This window comes from Anneissia japonica, unplaced genomic scaffold, assembly GCF_011630105.1.
Source record: "Anneissia japonica isolate Jap-2015-1 unplaced genomic scaffold, ASM1163010v1 scaffold1483_len710385_cov172, whole genome shotgun sequence".
Lineage (NCBI taxonomy): Eukaryota > Metazoa > Echinodermata > Crinoidea > Comatulida > Comatulidae > Anneissia > Anneissia japonica.
The window spans coordinates 456,780-467,207 of NW_022732828.1; the positions used below are offsets into that span (position 1 = coordinate 456,780).

The 10,428-nt window shown below is 32.9% G+C and overlaps 1 long non-coding RNA gene and 7 other non-coding genes across 8 annotated transcripts; 4 read left to right on the plus strand and 4 right to left on the minus strand.

Moving 5' to 3' along the window:
* The first annotated feature begins 1,186 nt into the window (after window positions 1-1,186).
* On the plus strand, window positions 1,187-2,751 carry LOC117115823. The gene is made up of 3 exons (XR_004446619.1): window positions 1,187-1,246; window positions 1,874-1,992; window positions 2,432-2,751. It is a non-coding gene; the product is annotated as an uncharacterized LOC117115823 (long non-coding RNA).
* On the minus strand, window positions 2,472-2,553 carry Trnas-uga. The gene has a single exon. It is a non-coding gene; the product is annotated as a tRNA-Ser (tRNA).
* Window positions 2,752-3,813: 1,062 nt separating the features above from the next.
* On the plus strand, window positions 3,814-3,885 carry Trnap-ugg. Its single transcript has one exon. It is a non-coding gene; the product is annotated as a tRNA-Pro (tRNA).
* Window positions 3,886-4,591: 706 nt separating this feature from the next.
* On the plus strand, window positions 4,592-4,663 carry Trnap-ugg. Its single transcript has one exon. It is a non-coding gene; the product is annotated as a tRNA-Pro (tRNA).
* Window positions 4,664-6,654: 1,991 nt separating this feature from the next.
* Trnas-cga lies at window positions 6,655-6,736 on the minus strand. Its single transcript has one exon. It is a non-coding gene; the product is annotated as a tRNA-Ser (tRNA).
* A 1,099-nt stretch (window positions 6,737-7,835) lies between these two features.
* Window positions 7,836-7,907, minus strand: Trnap-ugg. The gene has a single exon. It is a non-coding gene; the product is annotated as a tRNA-Pro (tRNA).
* A 342-nt stretch (window positions 7,908-8,249) lies between these two features.
* LOC117115847 lies at window positions 8,250-8,414 on the plus strand. The gene has a single exon (XR_004446628.1). It is a non-coding gene; the product is annotated as a U1 spliceosomal RNA (small nuclear RNA).
* Window positions 8,415-9,635: 1,221 nt separating this feature from the next.
* LOC117115864 lies at window positions 9,636-9,803 on the minus strand. Its single transcript, XR_004446643.1, has one exon. It is a non-coding gene; the product is annotated as a U1 spliceosomal RNA (small nuclear RNA).
* Between the last annotated feature and the right edge of the window lie 625 nt (window positions 9,804-10,428).

Here is a 10,428-nt window from a genome sequence, read left to right on the forward strand (position 1 = left end):
AAAAAAAACAAAAAAAAAAAAAAAACATTAAAAAAAACATTTAATACATTCTATACCCACAGGTAATCTCATTAAATATAACCGGTTCATGTCAGCATCCGTGGTTGATGGGCATAGGCCTACATGAGAAAACACCATTATAGCATGGAGGTATACCTCCATGATTATAGATACACTCAGCCATGTATAAACCCCTTCATGATTTAGCACCTTATTAATGAAATTTAAGATGCTATTAACTCGAATTTACCTCGGTTTGATGGTTTTATTTTAACTGCTCATAATATAACAACATTAGAAAGTACAACTCAAATAAAATTAACAGACCATTATGATTATACATTTATCTTGGTATATCATCAGTTCAGTTTATTTCTCATCAGATAAAATTTGCACAAGGCAGGACAAAAAAATATTACAATAAAAGGTGATGCAAGGATGTTCTATGAAAATTTTATTTAAGAAGTAAAACTTAATTCCAATGTGGCACTACATAAAACCAATTATAAACATGAAAGTGTACAACGATAAATACGGTGAAAATGAGGCTAAATTGTCATAGAAGTAGAAAACTCTAAAGAAGAACAACATTAATAATAATAATAGTGATAATAATAATGATAATAATAATAATAATAATAAAATATAAAAGCAGTAAACATTTAAATAATTAAAACTTTAAAATACAGACAAAATTAGGCTAAACAATTTATGTCATAACAGTAAAAAAAGCGCGAAAGAAAAAAAAAACACTTAATAATAATAATAATAATTATAAATAATAATAATAATAATAATAATAATAATAATAATAATAATAATAATAATAATAATAACAACAATACAACATACAAATTCAATAGTAAGAAAGAAGAAAGAAAAGAAATTGGGGAAACACAATAGGCCTATAATATTATATACAATATAAAACCAGTGAACATTTAAATAGTTAGAACCTTATAATACAGATAATGAGGCCAAACAATTTTGTAATGAAAGTAAAAAACTGGAAAGAAAAATAATAATAATAAAATATAATATCATTACAGTTTAGCCTCTCCTATCCAATTGCTTAAAATTAAGGAAAATATTCGAACATGCGCGGGAAGATCCCATTGGATTTCAAGTCCAACTTAACGACTCGGCCATCACAGCTGTACACATAAATTAATATATAGAAGCATCTGTTTTCGTTCATACTGTGGGCGGAGATCAAGTGGAAAACATAAACTCCATCATTACAGAGGTGAGCATAACAATGTTTTGGAGGGCCAAAGTAGCTTACCTTTAACAGAGAGAGCCGGGCAAGCAAACTTATTTCTAAGAAAGTATAATACATATTCATTGAAATACACATACACCAAAGTGTGGGATTTTCAATACAGTATTTCGACATTAATTGTCATAGTCATAATACATGTCATCATCAGGAATGAAAAATTGTCCATATTTTCAAGCTGCACAGTAATACCATAGAGAAAATAGTAATGGTAATACCGAAAAAGATTTATAAAGCTTTTGTTTGAATAAATTTCGTTAGTCTAAATAAGGTACTTCTGTTAAATGTGTGGTTAATTCCTACAGTGAGTGAGTATGCATTTAACTATTTCAAGAAATGCTCGTTGGTCTAGTGGCATGATTCTCGCTTTGGGTGAGAGAGGCCCGGGTTTAATTCCCGGACGAAAACCACTTTTTTAACTTTTTTTCTTACACACTTTTCAAACATAAAAATTTATATTGTACAGCATTATATTACTGTATTGTATTATAAAGGGTATTATATAGTCCTACTGCAAGTAAAGACTCCCCCAGCCCACCCCCACATCCACCACTGGATACACCCTTGTTGATAATTGGTCATTTTGTTTATTAGATAGATGATGCTTGGATACCAATTCAACATTTTATTGCACTACAGGCGTCTCATGAGGTACTTCCTCAATCGTCAGGTGCTAGGCTCTGAATCTGAATTTGGCTCATCCAAGTATTAAGGTTCGTTGAAGTGGAATTATTCTCGCTTTGTGAAATGTATTATTCTTTCATTACACAACGTAAGCCAAAGACCATTGGAATATTTTGTGTCGATTATGGAGGACATTTCAAAATTTGTGACAAAATGAAGCTGCATTGTATTTTTATGTATTTTTTCGCTTTTCATTTTTTCGAGGAGCTCCACTTGCTTTTATTTCTTACTTAAAAATTACATGTTTCCCTCACCCAAACCATATCCACCTGGATCCTTCCTTGACAATTGTCCATTTCTTTTATTCAGATCTTTTCGTTTTCATCCTACTTTAGGCCTATGCGCATTATAAGTTGGGCTTATTTTCAATACATTCTATGAAGTACCGTATATTGTTGTGTATCTTTTTGTAGATTTTTCTCGTTTGGATTTGCTTTGACCCAATTGTATAATTATAATACATTACAGATTACCCTCTCCAAAGCTAAAATATGAAAAGGAAAATATTCGCTGCGAGCAGGGTTCGAACCTGCGCGGGAAGATCCCATTGGATTTCAAGTCCAACGCCTTAACCACTCGGCCATCACAGCTGCCTACCACCTACTGGAAAAAGCTCACTTCCTATTTTTGTTGGCTGCATCTTTGGCCGGGCGAAGTAAACAGAAAAAGAACAGAAAAACTCCATACGCTACAGCAGGGGTGAGCATAAAATTGTTCTGAGGGTCAGACTGAATCTATGTTGTAACATCGAGAGCCGCAAGGAAACTTAATTTGGAGATTTTAAATTCCTTCACCATCATGATGTCAGTAAGAATTGGTTTACATATTTTTTTTTACATTCTAGTTAGTTTTGATCATCAAATTGTATTTGTTTTAATAATTATCAACTACAAACTTTAGTTTCGTTCATTCCGTTAATACATTACAGCGGTGGGCATAAAAATATTTCGGGGGTGAGGGAAAACTAATCTATTTTCTTTAACGAAAGCCGGGCAAGCAGGCTTGTCTAAGAAAGTATAATCAGAGAACAGTGAGATTAAATTCCCTAGTATAATACATAGGCCTACTCCAAGTATACTAAATACGCCATGATCAATATTTCAACATTTAATTATGTCATGTAATCATCAGGAATGAAAAATTAAAAATTACATACAGTGTAGGATTTTGCTCATTCAAGAAAGGCCTTGTTGTTGAGTCCCCAAAAAAGTGTGACAATAAACAAAAGAGCCAAAGCAAGCAGTTGTATTGTGATCAAAAATAGATTGGAATAGGAGTAAATAATGCAAGGTCTTATTGTGTTTTAAATCCGGCCGGGGACAGACCTCAACAATATTATGACTCTACCTATGCTATTAAATATTGGACAGACATACAAAATAAGTTGTAATGGTCAATTGCAAACAGTAGGTCAAGGTATCTAGGTATCTTTATTTTATCACAAGATTAAACCTATTTTTCATATATGAAAACAGTAAATTAGATTTGTATTGATATTGTAATCTCATCATGAGAACGCATAGGCCTACTTTAATATATAGGCCTAATGATGTTGCGTTTCAAAAACACAATTAGAAAAAAAAAAAACATTATTGAACCAAAATAGACCTAATATTAAATAAAAAGAAAAAAAAAACCACAGAAATTAATTAAATAATTGACTTGATTAGTCACCCAAGTTTCTTGAATCTTAAATGTTATCATTTGATGAGTGGCGCGTTGTGACTTCGTCACAAGGGTACTCTAAAGTGAAAAGCGTCACATGTTTCCAGGACAAGCTATTCAATTCATGTGGGCGTTCGTTACATGTGTGCTTTATTAGTGGAGTATGAATTTGGCTTACCAACTAAGGCTCGTTGGTCTAGTGGCATGATTCTCGCTTTGGGTGCGAGAGGCCCCGGGTTCAATTCCCGGACGAGCCCCTCTTATTTTTACATCTAGCATTTACCAAAAATTTTGAATTGATTTTATCAGGGAACAGTTAAACTAATTGAAATGTAATCTGCAATGTGGGTTGAAAACAGATCATTAAGATAAAGGTGCTCGATGCAGGAGCAGAGGAATATATTTTCAAAAAAAAAAGATAATAAGAAAGATTGGCCTAAAACTTGGATACCAATTCAACATTTTATTGCACTACAGGTGGTCTCATGAGGTACTTCCTCAATCGTCAGACTGCTAGGCTCTGAATCTGAATTTGGCTCATCCAAGTATTAAGGTTTGTTGAAGTGGCATTATTCTCGCTTTGTGAAATGTATTATTCTTTCATTACACAGCGTACCGTATAAACCAAAGCCCATTGGAATATTTTGTGTCCTTTATGAAGGACATTTCAAAATTTGTGACAAAATGGAACTGCATTGTTTTTTTATGTATTTTTTTCCTTTTCATGTTTTCGAGGAGCTCCACTTGCTTTTATTTCTTACTTAAAAATTACATGTTTTATTTAATAATTGTTTTATATTATGTATACTACACTCTTCTTTTTTTTTCCTTGAATCTTAAACGTTATCATCTGATGAGTGGCGCATTATGACTTCGTCACAAGGGCTAAAGTGAAAAGCGTCACATGTTTCCAGGACAAGCTGTTCAATTCCTAGTGGAGTATGAATTCGAATTACCAACTAAGGCTCGTTGGTCTAGTGGCATGATTCTCGCTTTGGGTGCGAGAGGCCCCGGGTTCAATTCCCGTACGAGTCCCATTTTTTTTTTGAATAGATTTATAATTAATGTACATTTTATATATTTTTTTATTAAACAGCTTATAATAGAGATAACCAAAGCACATTGTACAGAAGAATAGTTTGAATAACAGATGCAATATACATGATTTATGTTAATCAAAATCACAACAATCAACTTAGTTTTGAGGTTAATATTCAAACACCTTCTTCACAATTTTTCAGATATATTTTCTGAGCCTAGCCTTAAAAATCAGTGGTACCAATCGCCATTATAATTCCCTTAAAAAGAGTGACAATGAAATCCAAAGCAAGCAGTTGATTTTTTCTTATGTTTACCCACTTATAAATCGGAAGTGGGCACGTATAATGTATCCTGATTTGTTTTTTCTTATTTCAATACATAACCAGGTATGTTTTGACTTATAAAAATGTAGTGGGAGCCCCCTCCTCCACCCAACCCATATCCACCATTGGATCCTCCCTTGATATTTGTTAATTTCTTTTATTCCGATCTTTTCGTTTTCATGCTTGGCCTACTTTAGGGCTATACGCATTATAAGTTTGGCCTATTTGTCAATACATTCTATGATATATTACATATTTTTGTGTATCTTCGTTTGGATTTGCTTGTATATTTATAATACATTACAGTTTACCCTCTACAATGAAACCCAAGGCAAGCAGTTGATTTGTTCTTATTTTTACCCAGTTTTAAATCGGAAAGGGGCACGTATAATGCATCCTAATTTGTTTTTCTTATTTCAATGCATAACCAGTTATGTATTGGCATTTAAAAAATGTAATGGGAAACCCCCTCCCTCACCCAACCCATATCCACCATTGGATCCTTCCTTGATAATTGTTCATTTCTTTTATTCAGATCTTTTCGTTTTCATCCTACTTTAGGCCTATGCACATTATAAGTTGGGCCTATTCTCAATACATTCTATGAAGTACCGTATATTACATACTGTTGTGTATCTGTTTGTAGATTTTCCTCGTTAGGTTTACTTTGACCCAATTGTATAATTATAATACATTACAGATTACCCTCTCCAAAGCTAAAATATGAAAAAGGAAAATATTCGCTGCGAGCAGGGTTCGAACCTACGCGGGAAAATCCCATTGGATTTCAAGTCCAACGCCTTAACCACTCAGTTACTCAAAAAAGGCTCGTTGGTAGTGGCATGATTCTGGTTGTGTCATGATTCTCGCAATGGTATTGTGAGATTTTAATATTCTACATTAGCTGGCGATAGTAGTTACATAAAGCTGTGATGCAATTGAGCGTTCTACATAACCTAGGGTTGATTTCCTTTTTACACACAAGCTGTTGGTGTTTCTACATTAGCGAGTGGGGAGTTTTACTACATAAGCTTTGGAGTGTGCCATATACATTAACGGTTGTTTACTACATTACCTGTTGTTTTCTACATTAGCGGTTGTAACAATCATTCATGCCGTATCATCCATGTGGAAATTGAGATGTACTTTTGTGCTACGTCATTCGTACGCTGGGAGAAGTGATTGGCAACGACGATGTTAGAGATAGCGAATACTGCCAATGTTCAAACCAGACGAAATGCTAACTGATAAAGCTATATCGACTGCAGCTTGAGCACGTAAACCTGATTTGCAGGCCTCTTGATAAATTAACTTTAATACAAGCTCATTATCGTACTTGATAAGATAATCACAATATCAATAAAAAAGAAATAATTTTAATTAAAAGAAAGATTTCTAGAACAGTATAGAGTTATCATTATAGAGTTATTATTATACTGTCTTATCTGAGATTAATCAGTGGACCTTTCGGTCATTGACAGTTTATTCACATTATTATTATAAGGCCCATCATTAACCAAAAAATAAAGAATTAGCCAATACGCAGAGTAAGGCCTATTTTCAATATATTTAATGAACTTAATACATCTTTGTGTATCATTTGATCGAATTTCATACCATTAAATTGAAAATATTCATTTAAATATTAATTTAAAAAATATTCGCTGCGAGCAGCGTTCGAACCTGCGCGGGAAGATCCCATTGGATTTCGAGTCCAACGCCTTAACCACTCGGCCATCACAGCTGCACGCAACATAGAAGATCATACATGAAAGCTTTACCCCTATTTCTGTGGGCAGTCACATGAATAGAAATAAACAGAACAACTCAAATCACGCACATTATTCTACATAACTTTGTACACAGCAGGGGTGGACATAAAAATGGTTCTGAGGGCCAAACTGAATTTCGAGCTTTTGAATTCCTCCACTTATGTCAGTTGTGTCATAGTTTTACATTTATTTTAAATTTTGATAGAAAATATGTGTTGATCATTAACATTTGGACCCCATTGGAGATAGGTTGCCATTTGGAGACTTTGTGGGTTATCCGGGCGATCTACTTTATCTTTTTCGTAAAATAGTTAACAATTGTTTATTTATCCGTTCATCGTTATTTTATTTTCTATTTTATTTCTTTCCTTTCGTGTTGATTCGTATTAATTGTTTGCCGAATAAAGAAATAAATAATAAATTGTATATATAAAATCTAACTTTAAAAGTTTTACCTACAAAAACAATATTATTTATTTTAAGTTAATCGTAATGAAAATCTTAAAAGCCTGAAGGAATTAAGAAGTGTTGAAATGACACCTGTAGGCTACATTATTTCTAATATTATACTAAAGAATATTGTCGATGGCAAAGCATACTTACCGGTAGGGTCAATTTCCGTCGGAAGTTTTCAAGATGATAAACAGTTTCATTGGACTAAATTCTTACTTATGTTAACCACTTGCTTACCTAAGATTGTACTGATACTGGTTTCAAATATCAGTCAAGTAGTTAAAAACCATCTAAAATCACCTTATTTTGCGAATTAGCGCCACTCAACTGATCATCGAGTCCCCCTCCTACTTCACCTTTGTAGAGGTATCTACAATATGCGCTATATAAGTCGACAATTATTATTATTAAAAATAAATCTTAAAACATGTGAAGGTGTTTGAATATTAATCTCAACACTAAGTTGATTGTTGTGATTTTGATTAACATAAATCATGTATATTGCATCTGGTATTCAAACTATTCTTCTGTGCAATGTACTTTGGTTATCCCTATTATACGCTGTTTAATAAGAGATATAAAATGTACATTAATTACAAAATCTATTAAAAAAAATTAGGGCTCGTCCGGGAATTGAACCCGGGGCCTCTCGCACCCAAAGCGAGAATCATGCCACTAGACAAACGAGCCTTACTCGGTGAAGTCAACTTCATACTCCGCTCCTCTGTACTACCTGATGGCAAACAATGACCTCATTGTTGAAACACATTGATTAAAAGTTAGTAGACTAATTTGCATATTTATTATAAGCAGAAAACATTTATAATACAGAATCATTGGTGTTATATTTATACTTGAAACGATATACGCTTATAAAAACTAACTTAAAATTTAAATACAAAAAGTGTATTATATATTATATAAGATGATCGTAATGAAAATTTTAAAAGCCAGAAGAAAAGAAGTGTTGAAATGACACCTGTAGGCCACAGTATTTAATATTATACTATAGAATATTGTTGATCGCCTAACATACTTACCTGGCACAGGAGTGACTTTGATCAAGAAGGAATGTCCTCCCAAGGTGAGGCCTCGGCATTGCACTAGGCTGAGGTTGACCCTTGCGATTCCTCCAAATGTGGGGAACTCGGGTGTATAATTTATGGTAGCGGGGGACTGCGTTCGCGCTAACCCCTAACAAGAATTGAAAGATAGAATTGATATGTAAACACTTTACAAATAGTATTTCTGTTTGCTTGAATGAGGTTATGCGGGTACAGAAAACTTACACCGTTAAAAACTTGAAAATATTTGATATGTTTGGTTTGTATATTTCGCTATTAATGAGAAATTGCCTATATTTTATATCGAATGTTGTTCTTTATTCGTATTTGTATAAAATATATTCTATAATCAACTTAAAATCGTTAAAAGATGTAATTGCTTACTAAAATATGTATAAATTTATTTAATATCATTGCAAGTATAAATATAACACCAATGATTCTGTATTAGAAATGTTTTCTGACTATAATCTAATCTACGTAAGGCGTTTGACACTGTCAACCATAAAGTCCTTCTTGATAAATTGTCCCGGTATGGTGTACATCCTTCTGCCAACATTTGGTTTTCCTCTTATCTTCATAACCGCACACAAACTGTCAAATTCAAGAGCACCTATTCTGATTTCCGCACTGTTAAGTATGGTATTCCTCAAGGGTCCATTCTGGGCCCACTTTTATTTACTATTTTTATTAACGACTTGGCCCTTGCTACTAAACACAGCACTGTTGACCTGTATGCTGATGACACCTCACTTTATTATTCTCTCTCTAACATTGATATTATTAACAACAGGTTATCTGAAGACATAGACATTATCCATACCTGGCTTATTTCCAATAGACTAACTCTTAACATTGACAAAACTGAGGTTGCTCCAAACTTGCACATAAAATTCACATTTTAGCCAGAATAAGAAAATGTATTGACTCTCGCACAGCACTCTTATTCTATAATACACTAATTCTCCCACATATTGACTACGGTGCCCTCTTGTGGGGTACAAGCAGCTTGCATAACACCGAAAAAATTCAGAAATTGCAAAATCGGGCCATGAGAATCATAATTAAAGCACCTCCACTTCAACTAACACACTTCTATCCATAAAAAAAAAAAATAAAAATAAAAATAAAAAAAAAAATATAATAAATATGCAAATTAGTCTACTAACTTAGACTAATTTGCATATTTATTTAATATCATTTCAAGTATAAATATAACACCAATGATTCTGTATTAGAAATGTTTTCTGACTATAATAAATATGCAAATTAGTCTACTAACTTTTAATCAACGAGTTTCAACAATGAGGTCATTGTTTGCCATCATGTAGTAGCCTACAATACGCCTAAAAGCTATATTGATATACGTAAAACTATAATAAACTTGAAAATTTCCCCACCCCAAAGAAACCCCACATTTGGGGGAATCGCAAGGGTCAACCTCAGCCAAGTGCAATGCCGAGGCCTCACCTTGGGAGGGCATTCCTTCTTGATCAAAGTCACTCCTGTGCCAGGTAAGTATGTTTAGCCATCAACAATATTCTATAGTATAATATTAGAAATACAGTGGCCTACAGGTGTCATTTCAACACTTCTTTTTCTTCTGGCTTTTAAAATTTTCATTACGATCATCTTATATAATAAATAATACACTTTTTGTATTTAAATCTTTTAAAGTTAGTTTTTATAAACGTATATCGTTTCAAGTATAAATATAACACCAATGATTCTGTATTATAAATGTTTTCTGATTATAATAAATATGCAAATTAGTCTACTAACTTTTAATCAATGTGTTTCAACAATGAGGTCATTGTTTGCAATCAGGTCAGTACAATACGCCAAAAAGCCATTGCTTCGTAAAACTACAATAAACTTGAAATCCTACCCATTCCAAAGAAACTTACATTTTTAACGATATAAAGTTGATTGTAGAACATATTTGTAGAATATATGATAAAAAAAAAAGGGAAAAAAAACCTTCCGTATAAAATATATTTCATTTTACTGGATAGCGAAATATATATATACAAATCAAGCATATATCCAATATTTTCAAGTTTATAACGGTGGCAGGTTGTCTGCACCCGCATAACATATTATTCTTAAAATTATGCACCACATTGAAACAAACGGAAAATACTACA